The sequence below is a fragment of the Canis aureus genome, chromosome 7, assembly GCF_053574225.1.
Source record: "Canis aureus isolate CA01 chromosome 7, VMU_Caureus_v.1.0, whole genome shotgun sequence".
In the NCBI taxonomy this organism is placed as follows: Eukaryota; Metazoa; Chordata; class Mammalia; order Carnivora; family Canidae; genus Canis; species Canis aureus.
The window spans coordinates 65447159-65464874 of record NC_135617.1 but is presented as its reverse complement, the minus strand read 5'-3'; the positions used below and the strand labels follow the sequence as shown (position 1 = coordinate 65464874).

Sequence of the window (17716 nt, the reverse complement as noted above, 5' to 3'; positions counted from 1 at the left end):
GATGGTTGACCGAAGGGGGAAGGGAATGGGCCTCCACCTCCTGTGTGCCTGAGGGAGGCAGTCTGTACCTAGTGTTCCCATTCAGAGTGCTCCTACCTTCTATGAAGGCAACTGGAATTTTTATGAGGCTTCCCCCTAAACAGACACAAAGCACAGTCAAAGTTCATATTGGGACAAGAGCACAGCCAAAGAGAAAAGTGATCAAGGTTGGTGGGGGTTCATAAAATACATTTCCTCATCTGTGAAACGGACCTACCTCAGGGGGCTATGCTGGATGGGCTCAGCTCTGAGAGGCGTGGTGGGTTCTGGGAGGAGAGTTTTGAACCAGGGCAGGAGTGTGGGTGGGGAGGGGGAAGGCAAGGAGAGGGAGAAGTAGGGGGCCACTTGCTGCTTTGTGAACCCTAGGTTCTTCTGTCTGAACCCTGCCCCCACGCAAGCGATGGCACCTGGGGAAGAAGGGGCGATTTCTCCACAGGCCTCTACCTCTACCCCTTTCCTGCTTCCATATACATCCCTACCAAGGGCTTATTTCTCAGGACCAGCCAGTCTCTGGGTGGACTCAAGAGCCAGTTCATTTAAAGCCCAGCCAAGCAGGCCCTACACAAACCCAGAGAGGAGGGGCTCTGCTCCTGGTTTAGCACTCACAGCTCATCAGAATGCACTGGAGGAGAGCACGGCACCCACGACTGTAAACTCCAATAATATTTTCTGTAATAAATGTGAGGAGTTCACAGTTGTTGCCATCCCTCCTCCGCTCACACAGTGGAAATGCCAGCTGCTGGGAAGCTGTTTCCTGTAATTGTCTAATTACCAAGTAATGCTACCAAAGAAAATATATGTATTTGTGGTTTGTTTTTTCCCCCTTTGGTTTCAGGTGTTCCATCTTCTCTCTCACTATGAGCCTCCCACTGAGATTGATTCACTGCTGCCTGGACACCCAGGCCCCTTAAGGTCATTAAAAAGTCATTACCATCCTGTGTGCAAAGTCTGTGCCTCTGAAAGCAGTTTTCTGGAAACAGCACAAGAAAAATCACTCTCGTTGTAAAAATGCTATTATTCATACATGAAGGTGATGCCATCTGACCATCCCCAGAGCCTGTGCTCCCGGTTCATTTTCTCAGTGGAAGATGGTTTTGCTCCCAGACCTGCATGGCTCCCTTGGGGAATCTGCTGGGTGGGATGCAGCCTGTGGGCTGGAGGAGGCCTACAAAGGAGGGCCTGTGGGGCTTCAACCCTGGGCCTGGGCTCCCACTGGCCTACCTGTCACTTCTGAGCTAAGCTGTGTGACTGACAGACTGGCATGCTTCCTCCCACAGGTCAAGGGAGGCAAAGGGCCCACGCTGCATGGGGCAGCAGAAGCCCATCCCTGCTCTGAAGGGAAGCTACACACATACCAGGGTTGGGCCACCGCCTGCTTCTCAGACCAGCCCTCTAGGAAAGGGAGACACAGCCAGGACAAGTGATAGCAGCCATTGACAACTATTATGTTCAAGTCAGTTTCACAGAAAGGACTGGGGTGCAGAGGGGCTGGGAGTGGAAGAGGTGAAGATTTTCTTCTTAGATTTCTAGCTTCATGCCTATCAATAAAAAACTTCAAGTGCTTCTGGATGTGGAGGTAAAACTTGGCACTTGTAAGCTCATGATCCTCAACAACATGCTCATGGCTCTGAGAGTGGAGGCAGATCCAAATGATGCTTCCTGAGGTCCAACCCCCTGTGGGGGAGCCCCACAACCCCACAACATGGCAGGGAACCCAAGGTAGGGAAGGAAGGGAGGTCTCCCTGGGAGTCGCCTTGGGTAGAGCCAGGCTCCCGTAGTGGGCTCAGGGCTTGGGCACCTCCGTCCCCTTGCCCGTGCCTGGGGAAACAGGGCTGCCAGGGCAGCAGCCCAAGCAGGAGGGAGCATTTGTGGAGTAATAAGATCAGAAGGCCTCAATTTAATACCAATCCTCCATTATATTGCATTAATATCTAATCACATTAGAGTTCATTTTCACTAACACAGCCTGAGAGCTCAAAGATGATTTCATTTTCAGCAAAACTGGATACCAACCCTAAAACAAAATATCAGTAGGAAGGGATGTTGGTTAGGATGAGGTAATGGGCATCTCTCCCTCTCCAAATACCAGATCCCGCTTCCCCTCAGCTTCTTCCAAACAACTTCAAGTCCTCATCATGCTGTGGCCACATATGCCATCACTGTGCAACTCCAGCAGGGCTGTCTGAGCAAGGATCTCACAGGGCCAGCAAGCTACTGCTGTTGTGCAGTCCCTGCGAGGTTCCACTGCCATCTTTACTGAGTTTTCCTGAGAGCTGTGTAAAACATCCCTCCTCACCACATACCCCGAACCCCTTCCTTAGGGGGGAATACACCCAGGAAGATGGTGGGGCCTCAGGGGTGTGGCACCCACTTGGTTTACAGCCAAGACTGGGTGATGGGAGAAAGTGCCTAAACAGGAGCAACCGGTGTCAGAAATGCATGTGGTCTCTGCTTTTGAGCACGTAAGACAAAGCAGAAAACCCTGCCCTGGACTCAAGTCCCAAGGCTGGCACTGGAGGTAGGGCCCTCCACTAGATGAATGGCTCCCCTCTCCTGAACTCTGGTGTTATCTGCCAGGTGCTGTCAGAAATAGCACCACTCTCCTACAGAGCACATCTAGAGGGAGGTCTCAGGTATGGGAGATTGTAAATATATATCTATACACAGATGTGCTCAGAGAGAGAGATCTCTAGGGATGTTTGCCAAAATATTAATCAAGATTTTAGCTTTGGATCAAAGCACTTCCAGAGACATTTATTAGACTTTTGTGCTTTTCTGTACTGTCTGAATTTGGTAGAGTGTTTATGTAAGTAAGCATTTTTAAAAAGTTCCTATCTTGCCTACTGCTCAAGGTTTAATCTAGATCACATGACATGAAGCAAACGAAAATGCCACCACTGTATTACTGTGTAAAATATTTCCAGTTGGGCAGATTGGGTGGGGAATTGAGGGGAGTGACAGTCAAGACAGTGGGTTTAAGCCTGGCCTTTTACGAACCAGAGGTGGTCTGGCACACTGGTTGACACCCATGGGCTCTGGATGAGAATCTCAGGTTTGCCCTTTTATACCAGCTTGGTGATCTTAGACAAGCTACTAAACCTTTCTGGGCTTTAGTCTCCTCATCTGTAAAATGGAGATAATAAAAATACTAACTTTTTTTTTTTTTGGTGACAATTAGATACATTAACAAATATAAAAACATCTAGAAAAAGTGTTAAGTGCTAAAGTACTAAAAAAAAAAAAATAGATGGTATTGTTATTACTACAAGTACCATACTGCCAAATGAATCTGGACAAAACACACTGCTTCCTGGGCCTCATCTGTGAGTCATCAAGTTTGCTAGTATGTGATTTACTGATGACTGCAGGTGTTCCCAGGGGTGCCCAAGGCACTCCCATCAGCACCCATTTCTTGGAGGCAGACAAGGCAACTGGGCTTTGGAGGAATTAAGCAAGCATTTGTTGAATATACTCTTGAGCCGGGCACCCGAGTGTCACAGGGGATCCATGTAAGATGTAGTGCTTTCCCTTCTGAGGTTCACGGTCTCTCTGGGGAGATCAGTTATCCTTCCATGAACTAAGTAGAGAACAGTGTCAATGGTACATTGGTCCCACTGGTCACAAACTGGTGGTGTTCCAAAACTTCCCTTGTAATTGGTTGGCTGAAGCCTGGAAGCAATTTTTTTGGAGAAAAAAGTTAGAAATTTTGATTGATTTCCACCCATAAAACTCAATTTAACCCATAACAAGGCTGAAATACTATCTATCTATATATATGAAGAAAAAAAGGGGAAGAAAATGATGTTGTTGCCATAGTAGTAACTAAACAAGGCAGAAAAACAGGAGCTTGTGAACAGACTTTCTAAAGCTGCTGCTTGAGGAATGAGGATTAAATACTGTCATGCACCTAAAATCAGGGGCACGTGGCTGGAACAGGGTAGGTGGTCTGTTAAGAAGAAGGGAAAAAGTGGGCCAGGAGCTGTCCTAACAGTGTCTTCCATCTGCAGATCTCTGTAGGGCGTACAAGGTGTTTTACAATCATCATCTATCACATTGGGTCCCCAGCAATCTGTTAGGTACCTAGGCAGCCAGGTGGAATCCCATTTCTGAGGTGAGACACTGAGGCAGAAAGAGAAGTCCTTGCCAACATTGCAGCACCACCAGGTATCAAGTCAACAACAGAAGCCAGATTTCATGACCATTTGTGCTCTTTCCACCCAAGGGCACGCTAAGGAACTTTCTTTTGGAGAGGCTAAGGCACCAACTCTTCCCTGTCCCCTGGATCACTTATGTGCTGCTGTCATGATGGCAGACTGGAGATGACACAGGAGCAGATTGAAAGCTGACCAGTGGCATGTGCTAGGTCTCTGTGGTCTCAGTCCCTGTATGCAATGAATGGGGTTGAAGTGGTTGTGGGGATTTGATGAGAAAATAGTGCTTGGCATGTGGTCAAGGCACAGTAACTGTTGGCAACTGTTCTATCTTTATATTCACACATATGGAAAAGTGGAGAAGAGAAGAGGCTCGGCAGGTGCTCCCTCTCTCCACATGGATAGTGTGGAGAGACGGAAAACACCTAAGGTTATGCTAAAGAGCACATGTCGTGTCCTAAAACTGTACTAACCTGTACATGTGACTCATGAAAATGTGCAGGCTCAAAAAATATTTTTAAGTATTCTGGAAGGAGATACACTGAAATCATGACAAGTGGTTGTCTCTGAGGAGAGGGTAAGGAATGGGTTTGCTGATGGAGAACAAAGGAGGCTTCAACATTAACTGGAATGTTTTATTTCTTTGATTAAAATAAAAGAGACAAAGTGTTATGTAAAACATACTAACTATGGTCAATTCTGGGGATAAATATGTGAGTGAATGTTAGAATACTTATCCTTTTCTGCATTTAAACAGTTCTTGAAATTAAAAAAGAGGGAGAAGAAAAGCATTAAAACGGTGTCTGTATTTATGTGAGAAAGAATTTGCCAGGAGTGCCATGAACCAAAACGCCAACATAAAACTTACGGGGTTAGGGGAGTCAGTCTCTGGAGGAGCATGTGGCTTTGCTGGGTGGTGCCACTGGCTCCAGACAAGTGTGTCTTTGTGGGAAGTGAGTGGAAGACAGGGAGAGCTGCTGGCTGGGGGAGGGGGGCATCCGTGAAGGCAGGGCCTATGTGAGTGGCTGTGGTGACAAGAGCCACTGGAGAAAAGAAGGCAGTGGGGCATGGCTGAGATTGGCTTTCCATCCTAAGCCTCATCCTGCCATCTCTGGGGATCCTGTAGATCCTGGACCAATGGTGTCTGGTCTTTTTTGGTTCTAGAAACTTATGGGATTCTGCTGCCTATGCTATGAAGAGAATGCCAGTGTCAGAATTTTTTTGGATCAGACCTGGTGAACACCGAGGAGATGGCCAGGGCCAGAGGGGCAGATTAAGAAGGCAAATTGAACACAAGGGTTTAATCTTTGCTCCCTCCACTAAAAGGGCAGTATGAAAATCTAATATATGCTTTGTATCAAATATATGTGTTCTAATACCCACAACCCCCCCCCCCCCCCCCCCCCCCGCCGCTGGCCCCAATTCACACTACTGCTAGAAAGGCTCATGTCCTTTACTCTTTACTCACCAGTTGCCTTTGAAGGTGGGGGTATACGGAGACAGAACTATGTGAGGACTGGTTGAAAGCTGTGAAATGAGCAGATGGACCCCCCCACCCCATATCCCTTCTCTTTCTTCCTGTACAGGGGGAATGAGCCCTTTCTCACCTTGGCAGGAGGAAGGAATTTTACTCTGGAGTCTCCTCTGGGGGCACCAGGCACAGCAGAGGGTCGGAGCCTGTTGAGGCCGGGAGCAAGGATTACACAGAAGTGAATATATCTTCAAGGGTGAGACTTCCAGGCCCCTACTGTCCCTTGGCTTTCAGGCCACCGTGAGCCAGGATTAAGTCCCAGGCAGGAGACTGAAGGATCCCTCTGGAGACTCTGAGCAGCCCAAGAGGAAAGACCTAGAGATACTGATCCATCCTCTTTCTCTGTTGCTCCAGTCTGGTTTCCATAAATATTTATTCAGTGTTTACCATGGAGTAGGCCCTATTTTAGACTCTGACCTCAAGAAGCTTATACCCTAGAAGGAGAGAGAGAGAAATAAACATAGGGCTAAGTAGCAAAATATGGCAGTGTAAGTAGAGGGAGACAGGCATCTTGCTTTTAGATACCATATTTAAGGAGGTAGCATGTGGATCTGGAAGAGTGTTCTGGGGAGAAGACACTGAAGGCAGTTAGTGTGTTGGATCTGAACGAGCAGCACGGGTTTGCCGGTGAGATGCCCAAATCCCAGTCTCAGAGCCTCAAAGACAAGCCCACCCTCCTACACAAAGCTTCTAACCAGCTTTTTCAGTGCCTAACGTTTGAAGGTGGACAGCCAGCCAAGGGGCACCAAAGCTCCTAAAATAGAGCTTGAAAAATAGAGACCAAAAGCAAGTGGAAAAGAAAAATAATTCAGAGGATAGAGTTATAATTCAGTAGACAGAATAAAACCTCAGGAAAAAACTCTTACACTACTGTCAGAAAGATGAAAGAATTATTACACCCTTGAAATAAGAATAAAATGATATGAAAAAGGGGTATTCAGAACAAGAAATTGCTCTTGTCAATTAAAACTATGAATTGAAATCAATAATTCAACACAATAGAAGCTTAAGTTGAGGAAATTTTGTAGACCATCAAACAAGATGGCAAAGATAGAAAATAGAAGAAAAAGAATATGAAAATGAGAGGACTACACTAAGAAGTCCACTACCCAATTAGTAGATGTCCCAGGAAAAAAGAGCAGAGAGGATTTGAGCTATAAAATTGTCAAAGTAAAAGGACACTTTCTCATATATGAAGGACATAAATTCCTAAGTTACAGAGGTCAGTGAGTGGCCACTACAATAAGCAAGAAAACAAAACATATTATTGAGAAACTTTAGAAGATCTAAATGTTTCCTCTATGGGGCAAAAGCAAGTCAACATAAAGGTGAGGGAACCAAAATTGCATGAGATTTTTCAAGAGTGACATTGGGAGTTAGGAGATAACAGAGCCCTTTTTTATAAATGTTGAGGGAAAAGTTAGTCCCAGCCAGAGGATTATTCCTAGCCCAGTCAACATTTGGATTGAATAAAGAAACTTCAATTCAGGCACAGATCTGAAAAAATTTACCTTCAGTGCATTTACCAGAAACTTCCAGAAAATGTGCTCCACCAAAAACAAAGGATTAAACTAAGGATAGGAAGGGAGTTGAGCCAGGCCTAGGGCCACTAGCCCCACTAGCCCCGCTGTGGAGGGAAGGCGGGGTTCCAAAAGGAAAAAAAAAAAAAAAAAAGAATGGATTTACCAGACATATTAGACCAGCCTGAGGGGATTTCTGTGGGTCTGGCAAAAAATAAGTGAGATGTGCCTAGAAAATTAACGAATGACAGGTCTATGGAAAAGTAAGTCATGTTTAACTCCAGGTAAAACAAATGATACTAAGAGGAAAGGTGACCTTAGCAAACTACATGGCTTAGCTCTGAACAACAGTGACACAGTCAGGCTAATGCCAACCATAAAGGATAAAAACTGAGGGGAGGGAGAGAAGCATACTGGTGAGGGAGGAGGGTCACAAGGCTAAATCCTTACCTTTCAAAGTAGGGAGATGATAGGTAATTTCCCTAACAGGGTTCAAAGACAGCAGAATAAGCATATAGTTTAGAAACATGGACCAAAAGAAAGGTCTATAAGGCATGAACACGTCTGCCTCAAAATCTAAAAGTCTGATCACGTGTTATATTGGACAAGGTGAGGGGCACAGGTGCTTTTACGCGGGGTTGGAGGAAGTGTAAACTGACTTACTTGATGAGCAACATTTTGAGCTTGATGAGCTCTGGACCTAGAGCTAGCAATTCCTCTTACTTCACAGGAGCCTGTGATATGCTCACAGTGCAGGGAACGCAGCAGGAGTAAGGCCTGCACTGCAGCACTGTTTGAACAGCAAGAGAATCCAGACAACCTAAATGCTCCTCACAGGAGAGACTGGTTAAGGAAATTATGGCACGTCTCTATCCCTGTGATGAAGGACTGTGCAGCTGGAGAGGGTTAAGGAGAGGGAGAGAGGGAGGGAGAAGTTCTAGAGATCTCCGAGGTATCTGTGAGGATCTGTGTCATCTTGATGCACAGCTGAATCTCTGGAGGAAGAGGTTGTGGGTTAGAGACATTTAACTGTCTTTCGTTTCTAATTTTTAAACCATAGTAAAAGTACTTCCCTTCCTCTGAATATACTAGCTTCTCCAAATATTAAAAAACTGTTAAAGAGAAGGAGGGAAGGCCGTTGCCTCTGGGGAGTAGGCCTTGGGCCAGGGGGGTGGGTGGCTTGGGGGAGAGCAAAGCAGGGGCCTCCTGCTTTTGTTAATGAGCCCTGTGCTTCTACTTGGCTTTTAAGACAACAGAAGTTGAAAAAGAAAAGCTGAGCCAGAGGAGGAGACAAGCCTACGGTGGCAGTGGCGAGGAATGGAAAGGGAACGTGGGAAACATTTATTTACAGCTTTCAGGAGCAGGGCTGGGAGACAAACACGAGCCCTTCAGAAAAAGCTTCTTGCGAAGTAAGGGAACATTAAAGACTGTCCCCTATCAACTGAGCTCCTGTAGTGACAGCGGCGCCCTCTCGAGCTGTGTGGCACTGAGATGTGACAGGTATTAGAGGCCCTGAGTGAGGCTCCAGGCTTGCCTGAAGATCCCTCTGACAGTTCTTTATGAGCACTGACCCCACTGTTGCCTGCTGTCCCCCCAAGTGTGCTGCTTATACTGTCTGCCTGGCAGCTGTGATGGGCCAAGGACCCCATAGTCCTCTGTTTCATAATGTCTAAAACTGCAGCCTGGGCTGGGGGTGGGACGGACAGTGCATCTTTCATAGCACTGGCTGGGTTGGGAATTTCTGAGTTGTAATAGGGCCTTACACAGCACCCTGAGTGTCTTTCCCCACCTGGCTTCCAGCCTGGCACATGCCTGGGCCTACTTCCCTCGCCCCAGAGGTAGAGTGACCCAGTGTCCTATGCAGCAGAGGGGCGTGGGGTCAGCCCAGATCCTGATTAACCCCTTCCAGAGAGCTCCCTGACCCCCAGATCTCTGACTCCAGTCTAAACAGAAGCCCCTGTGCTGTGCAGGTCTAATCTGGCACCCTGGGAGTAAGTTCTTCTGTCTTGCACGGCGCCTAACTAGATGTTATAGCTGTCTTACCTGACTTACAGGGAAGTCTGGGTTCGCTCCATTTATCCTGTCTCTCATTCAACAACTATTTACAGAGATCCCTCTACATACCAGGCTTAGGAAAAACACTGCCAAGTTAGTGGAACCTGACTGTAGACCTGAGGTGGCAGGAAAACAGATTGTGAGGAGCCCCTGGGAGTAGTGACCATTTAGTCACCAGCTGATCAGTCAAAATGCTTACTGAGATCAAAGGTCACACGGGGGAGGCTCAGAAGACATATTTTGCTGGTTTATCCAGTATTTTTAAAAATTTGAGTTAGATCTCACTTAAAAAAATTTTTTTTTAAAGATTTCATTTATTTATTCATGAGAGACACAGAGAGAGGGAGAGGCAGAGACACAGGCAGACCTGGGACTTGATCCCAGGGTCTCCAGGATCACGCTTTGGGCTGCAGGCAGCGCTAAACCGCTGAGCCAACTGGGGTGCCCCCAAAATTGGGAGATTTCAGTGAAAACAAAAACTTCTGGTTTCTCTTGAAAATCTAAAGATCTGGATCATTGGATCCTCTTTCTTGCAGAGACAATACGGTTACAGCTGAGGTGAATGAGACGGACCCAGGCCACAGAGCTTCTGGGGGTTGTTGTCACTCCCTGGAGCTTACCTTGGCCTGCTCTGCTCACATTATCCACCTGACCCAAGGAGGCAGCCAGGTTTGTATCCCAGCCATAGAGAGAGCTCAGGCAGTGCTGAAATGGAACAAAATAACTCTTGGACAGGAATCATACCACCTCAAAATTCTTTGGGAACCTAGCACCAGAATAGATATATAAATTATGTTTCATTAAAAAAAAATTCTGGGGCTCCTGGCTGGCTCAGTCAACTCTTAAGCTGGCTCTGGGGCTCCCTGGCTGGCTCAGTACAACTCTTGATCCTGGAGTTGTGAGTTTGAGCCCCAGCTTGCATATAGAGATTACTTAGAAATAAAATCTTAAAAAAAAAAAAAAACAAAAAAAAACCCACCTATTTTCTTCACTGTTCTCTTCTTGGCCTTGAGGCTGGTACAACTGAGGTTTGTGGAAGGACAGAAGAGCTGATAGTCTTTAGTTGCTGTTGATTGCCCTCCCCTTGGCTATGGTTAGTAGAAGGTTATTCTGTAGAGCTTCTAAACGTCCCAACTCCCAGGCCACGCCCCAGACCAATTAAACCCAGAATCTCTGGGGGTGAGCCCTGCATGAATCCCGTTTAAACTCCTCAGGGGCTGTCAATGTACAGCAGAGGAGGAGCCCTGATCTTGGCTGGGGATGGTGGGTTGGGGAGCAACCTGCTGGGACAGACACGGGTCCTCTTCCATCCTAATTACAGTCCAGATCAGCAGGAGCCAAGGTTCCTCCAGCCTCTGAGATTTCTGGACCTATGTGGGCATTTTATGCTTTCTGGCTTCTCTCTGGTGAAAGCATGTGCATGTGCTGGTCTTGGTTTTACCTTCCCTGCTCATAGCATAATTTTTCCTTTTAGAGGAGTTTCCTCTTTTTTTTTTTTTTTTTTTTTATTTATGATAGTCACACAGAGAGAGAGAGAGAGAGAGGCAGAGACACAAGCAGAGGGAGAAGCAGGCTCCATGCACCGGGAGCCCGACGCGGGACTCGATCCCGGGTCTCCAGGATCGCGCCCTGGGCCAAAGGCAGGCGCCAAACCGCTGCGCCACCCAGGGATCCCGAGGAGTTTCCTCTTAAAGAAAAGGTCAGGATCTTCCTGCCAGCTCCTCATAAGAGCTGAGCTGAAAGCTTCTAACCCTATGGCAGCCACAGGAAGGTTCTTGTCCTGGGGACATTCATAGCATGTTCAAATGAGTATGTGTGGGAGCACGGGGGAGAGGGGCTGTTTTAATACTGCATCTCGCTCAGCTCCCCATGCCCAAGCCCCCTGCTCCCTCTCTGGTGCCATCCACTCCGTGCCATGGAGCGCTCCTTGATTCCCCTAAGGGGATGCAGTAATTGATGATTAGCATTCCAAAGCTTGGCTTACATCCTGCTAGCCCGTCATATTTAATTACATTTTAACTATATTCGTCTTCGATAATAGCACGAACATAATTTAGATAATTATCTCTCTCTCTCTCTTATTCTCTGACTCTGTCTATCTCACTGAGAACTCCTTGCAACAAAAATCGCTTTCTCGGCTCAAACACATAAACAGACTCCGGGGCCAAGTGCTTTTCTCTCTTGCAGCAGCTGTGCTAGAAACGCAATGAATTTGAGTTATCAGGCAGGAAAAAAAAAAAAAGAAAATCATGCTTCTTCCTGCTTGTGTATTCATATTTGAATACAACTGGTGGTAGGAGTTGGGGGGTGTGTGTGTGTGTGTGTGTGCTCATGCTGGCACACACACATTAACATCTGGGCAAGAGCTTTTGTGTGGTATAGCAAGAGGGGAGGCCTGGTCAATCAAATTATTGTCTATAAAGCACCCTCTTGGCCTGGCATTTCTTTCTTCCAAGGTTTAATGGTTTCCCTCGCAAATTTAAACTCTGTTGAAACAGTTTCTAAATGTCTGGGAAGTCTTTTGAAGAGATGTACTCTTTCTAATAGGTTTCCTGTCACACTTGGATCTTATAATTAATGACCTTTACCCTTGCCTATTATCTGCCTCCTCCAAGAGCCCATCAGGTACGAGAGGGAGATCTGGGGCCTCTTCCAAGGAAGGGAAAGTGTATCTCAGGCCTTTTGCTACAGTGTCAGGAGTCCCTATGGACCCTCCCAAACACCAGCTGGTTCACGTGCCATCCAAGTTCCTCGTCTAATAACACTCCTCCCCTCCCCACTGAGAGCACAACATGTTCTTCAGGAGCTCTGTTAGTTTTTCTGATGAAGCCAGATGTAGCTGAGCTTATTGAGTAGGAAGATTTTATTTTAAAGATTTTATTTATTTATTCATGAGAGACACAGAGAGAGAGGCAGAGACACAGGCAGAGGGAGAAGCAGGTTCCCTGCGGGGAGCCCGATGTGGGACTCAATCCTGAGACTCCAGCATCATGACCTGTGCCGAAGGTAGACGCTCAACCACTGAGCCGTCCAGGTACCCCAGTTATTCATCTTTAGTCAAATTCATTATTCATATGGTCCTAGGTCTACAACAGAGTCAAAAATCCTTTTTTCCCCTATGAAGAATAAATACTGCCAAGTCATCCCCACACGGGTGAGGGACAGACAGGATGAGGTTGAACAGGGGAGTGTTTGTGTAGTTAACAAATACAGGGACTCTTGCTGCCACTTGTTTGGGAGACTGAAATTCCCAGCTCACTCTGGAGATAAAGACTCAGACCAGACTTCAGGAGCTAGGTGGAGTAGTCTAGACCAACACTTTGTTCTCACCGTGCTGAGTCAGAGGGCACTGGCCCTTCTAATGTTACTGGGGTCCACTACTGGTTCACGTGCAGAAAGGGGAATCAGCCAACCTGCTGATTCTGGCAACTGAGTAGTAACTCTTGGCTCACCAGAGAAATCAGAAACATCAACATGGTAACTCAGAGAGGCTGTGGGGTCCTGCCTTGGTTATGTTACAGGGAGGTGGCCCTCCCTCGGAGGTGGGGATGGTGGCGGGGGGGGGGGGACCTCTCCGTCTGTGGCATAGGTCCAGGGCCATTCGCCTCTCCCAGTTATGGCAGCTGGGGAGAATGATCTGCCTGGGCCTGAGGTTTCATGGGTGGTGGCCTGAGTGGGCGCGAGGGGACACACTTCTCCCTCATGGCCCTCCACAGGCTCCTAAGACCCTGACTTGCTCCATGGTGTTCCGTAGGGATGTTTCTACTTTTGATTGTTTGGTGCCCAGCTCGGATGCTTAGGAATGCTGCTGAAATTTGCCTGAATATAACAACGATCAGGGTCTAGGCCTCTGCTGGCTAGTGGCCACACTCTCTGCCAGCAGGTAGCTCTAGAGGCCAGTCGGGGTGAGGGCACATTCAGTTTGCTCTTCCTCAGAGGACTCCTGTCTCCGGCAAGTACAATGCTCAACAGAATTATTGATTTAATGACGTGAGTGGCTCCTTTCAGCCTCTAAGGAGAGCAGGCCTGCTCTGAAAAGGCTGCTGCCTCTGAGAGCGCACCGCTCCGCCTCGGCTCTGCGTGACTGTCCAACATGCCACCTCTGTTTCTCCCCCAGAAGCGCACTCCCTCTGAGATGTGCACTGGAAATGTGAGGACCAGGCCTGGGCAGGAGCCAGTTTTCAAATGTTAAGAATTTTGGCAATTTCATTTCCTAGTGTTTTAAATACCAAAAGGATTTAGAACACAATGAGGACTAAATGGCCCTGAATTTCAGATTTTAAAAGAGGGCTGCTTGTATGGAAATACATGCCAAATGCCAGTATAGAACAAAACCCCGACCCTACTTCAGAAACCCACCACAGTACACACACCTAAGAAAGCCAGTGGCCCTCTGGAGGGGCTGCCAGACATTCTCTGAATCAAATCTGACCAATTTCATAACTAAAAATTACACTAAGCTCCTGTGGGTATTCCAGATCTGATGACATGCCAAATTCGTTCAGCATCTAGCACTGGGGAGATATTCAGTGAAAACTTAAAAATAGACTCTCCCTCTCTAGCCATTAAGGGCCTGATATTTGCAGCTGAACAGGTAAGAAATTGGGGGCACTGGGGAGAGCTTTAAAAATCTCCAGAGTACAAAAAAATGTTTCTCTATGATGAAAACAATCGCTCTTCGCACGGAGTCGCCCAAGATTAGCCTAGAGTCACTGAACACACTAGAATCTCTGATATGAGTTCTATAATAAAAAGGTGACAAGTGTTTCTGGCAGGCCCCACAAAGGCTCTTTCTGGAATTTGCATAAACTGCCACATTCAACACAATTAAAGCCGATGTAAGGCAGTATGGTGCACGTAACAATCTTTCTTCTGGGACATTTTCTGTTAATAAAAAAGCAGAGCTTAAAAAAATAATTTCTTTCCCTTTTCAAACACTGTTTTGATTAAAAAGTCACCACTGCCGCCCTCAACTTGGTGTCAACGAATTCCAGGGGGCGTGCTCTCTTGCAGACCCTTGCAGGTTCTAAGTCACTCTCTAACCCCGTCCCTGGACTCACGCCTGCACGCTGGCAGACAAGAAGGACGCCCCTCTGGGACTCTGCAGTGCTCATCTCAGTGCCTTCAGCCAGGCCGCCCGCCATAGCACAGGAAAGAATGAGGTGGCCCCTGGCTCCCCTGTGAGCTCACAAAGCATGGTGGCCAATGTAACAGGACAGGAGACAACCAGGGCATGTGTTAAGTATGTAAATTAGGCTAAACAATTCAGATAATTTATGACACAAAAATCAGATGCCAGGATAGGTAGGGGGATTCTGGGCAAGGAGAGTGGCTGGAGGTCTGGCAGGCCAGGAGGTCTGGTCAGATCATTTTAATTAGCCAGAGGAGCAAAGTCAGGATCAAAATCACAGGAGCAAAATGCACGGGAGGCATTTTGCTCTCTGTGATGAATCCTGATTCCCCTCAGGCCAGCAACCTCAGAGATTTCCCTCCCTGTATTTTGTAAACCTCGGCTTCTTGTGTGCTCAGGTGTGTGTGTGTGTGCATGTGTGTATGCCCTCACTCAAGATTTGAAGCAGTGCATTTCTAAACACCTGCTTTGAATTTTGTTCATGCCCCAAGGCTAAGACATCAAACAATGACTTTTTTACTACTTCATAGTAAACAAGCAGCCATGAGGCATGCACAAAAATATGGCTTCCTTTCAGGTTGTGTTTCAATCTGCCCCTAGTTATTTGCTGGGCTCGTCTCCTGCCCTGAGGGTTTTGCAGAGTTGAAGGAAGATGCCAAGAAGTCAGATTGCATTCAACAAGGTTAAAAGTTATCCTTGGCAAATAGAAATCTCCTGCAATAAAATACTGTAAGACTTTTGCTAAAGTTCAATCAGCTTATTTTTCTGTATTATTTCTTGGGGAGGAAGGTTGCTGGGTGAAGGGGATGAGTGAGAAAACTGACCAGTAACTCTTTCTGATTCCATTGTCAGCCTTTAAAATCAGATAGATCAGCTATTAATCTCAGAAAGGCAGCAGTGAATGTGTGCAATAAATTTGTCATCATTTTATGAATAAGCTCTTGGTCATGAGGGCTTACTGTCTAGCAATTCACCTTTTCCATGATAGTTTCTATCGGTTGTAGTTTGGAGCAGCTTAGAAAGAATATTATTTGTGTTCCTGGAGATCGGAACATAAAAAACCCTCAGACTGATGGAGATGTACAGGCAGGCTTCATGCCTGCCCCTGAGCTCGCTAAGCAAACAGTTTACTGATGCTCAAGTGAACACCACCAGGGGACAGGAATCACTCTTTTGGGTCCAGGAGAGCACTCATCTCCTCAGCAGCTGCTAATGAAGGCCCTATTAGCACGAGATGACGTTGCATGTGCCCATTGGCTTTCTGTCAACGACTGTCAAATAGAGCTGTTGGTAATCACAGCTGGCAAGTTGTTTAGTCAATATTTTTGAAAAGTTCAACCAAGTGTGTGAAAGCACAAAGTAGATTTTCCTAAAGTTGCTAGATGATTTACTCATCGCCCTGTCCCGTTATGGCTCTGCCCCCATCAGGATCACACTGATGTCCTGCTGGGCACTCTTAAAGGGCTGTGGGGTGTGTGGTGCAGAAATGGATGAAATTTCAGCTGTTCTGTCATTCAGCTGTTTTTTCCATCAAGTCAGCAGAACTCTAGACCTGAGACTCAGTAAGAAGGAGACTTTTTTATTTTTTTTTAAGAAGGAGACTTTAAACTGGAGATGAACACAACCACAACAAAACCCTAACGCCTAAAAACTGACACTAGGAACAATTCAAGCCCAGGCCTAAAAACTGCCCCAGGGAGAGGGCCCCTCAATATCTATTTGAAAGCTTTGGGGAAGATATCAATATTTTCGCCCTATACTCCTTATGAAGGACCATGGCTCTAGTCTAGGACTAAAGATGGCAAGTGTCCTTCTGGAGTCATTTCTCCTGGATATGATGACACATCATGAAAGGGAACCACCCTAAATTAAGAATGCAACTCTGACACTGTGTAGTTTGTTGACTCAGAGCATGTGACTGGGCACTGGCTGTACCTTTGGGATATCCATCTTTGTTTTTATGATTTTCATTTTCTTCATTTTTATAGCCTTTGTGGGAATGATCATGATTCCCAACTGTGGGTCAAAGTACCCTGTTTACAAGTAGATCTGGGGACCAGGAGACTGGTATAGGCTCTGTAGAACACTTCTAAGAGTTCTTGTCTTGGCTTTTTTTTTTTTATAGTGACTGAGTCTGGTTAGATGCACTAAAATGCATTCCACAGAAATGTAACATTTGGGAAACATGGGCTCCCCACCCCCCTCCCAAGTCTGGGTCCCTGCATGCACAGTATAGCAGGTTTATGTCCCATCTTCCTATGTCTACCCCCAGCATAGGGGTGCTTCACAGCTGGTGACAGCATCTTAAGGATTTGCCATGGCAGTGAAATTCTCACTGGTTCTCATAACAGAACCAATATACTATGACCTGTACTGTAGCAGTCACTAACACCTCCACACTCAGTGTAGAACACAGCAATCACCTTCTGAAGAGAACATGGACATGTCCTAGCACAGGGCTTCCCACAGGTAAGGGGGAGGAATAGTCCGTAAGAGATTCTGATGTACTATTCCAGATGGTCTCAAATTTATCAGCAGCACCTGGAGGGTGTGTTAATAAACACAGACCACCAGCCCCCAGAGTTTCTGATTCAGTGGGTCGGGGGTGGGGCCTGAGAATTTGTGTTTCTAATGGGTTCCCAGTTGATACTGATGGTCTGGGGACCCCACTTTCAGAGCCACTGTTCTATTTTTTTTTTTTTTTTTAACAAAGAGGACAAGCCTATGTTACACTAGGCAGAGGGCAGCAAGCTGTTAAAATCCTAGGTAGTTTTAGAATAAGAGGACCAGGATGACATAGAGGACAATTTTAGTGGTAGTAAGGATGGGGGGCTGATGTTGGAGGTGACACTGTAGACAGGAAGGTTTTAAATCCAGCTTTCCAAGGTACTCCCTAGATATCCTGGTTGGGTGAAGAGGTTTGCTGGCCAAGAGTCACTACTCTGGGACAGGAGCTGTGTTGGAGCAGGAAATCCACCAGACAGAAGTCACAAATATCTGGGTTTGGGCCCAGGTTCTGGCATTCACTGGCTTTACGGCCTTGGGTAAATCACTTAATCTCTGGAGTCTTGGCTGTCATGCTTACAAAATGCCTATCCTGCAGGTAATCAAACAAGGTGGAGGCTGGGAGAGCACTCTGTAAACTGTTACTATGAATGTCAGGAATCCCTTCTGCCACACTACCTGTGTCCTTGGGGGATTTCCTGCCTGCTGCAGGACTCACCTGGCTCTCCCTTCCCTGCAGCACCTACCAGGGCCCAGTTCCATCTTGCCCCCAGCAAGGGGGAAC

General features: G+C 46.7%; 1 protein-coding gene across 6 annotated transcripts in view; it reads right to left on the bottom strand.

The window, feature by feature from the left end:
• Positions 1-17716, bottom strand: part of BTBD9 (BTB domain containing 9) — a 416334-nt gene that overhangs the window by 20973 nt on the left and 377645 nt on the right. Inside the window, exon 12 of one of the 6 annotated variants that reach the window (XR_013383586.1) lies at positions 5798-6155. The exons of the other annotated variants lie outside the window; for them this stretch is intronic. The gene's annotated coding sequence lies outside the window, so the exon portion shown is untranslated. The remainder of the gene's footprint in view (positions 1-5797; positions 6156-17716) is intronic. 6 annotated transcript variants of the gene reach the window in all.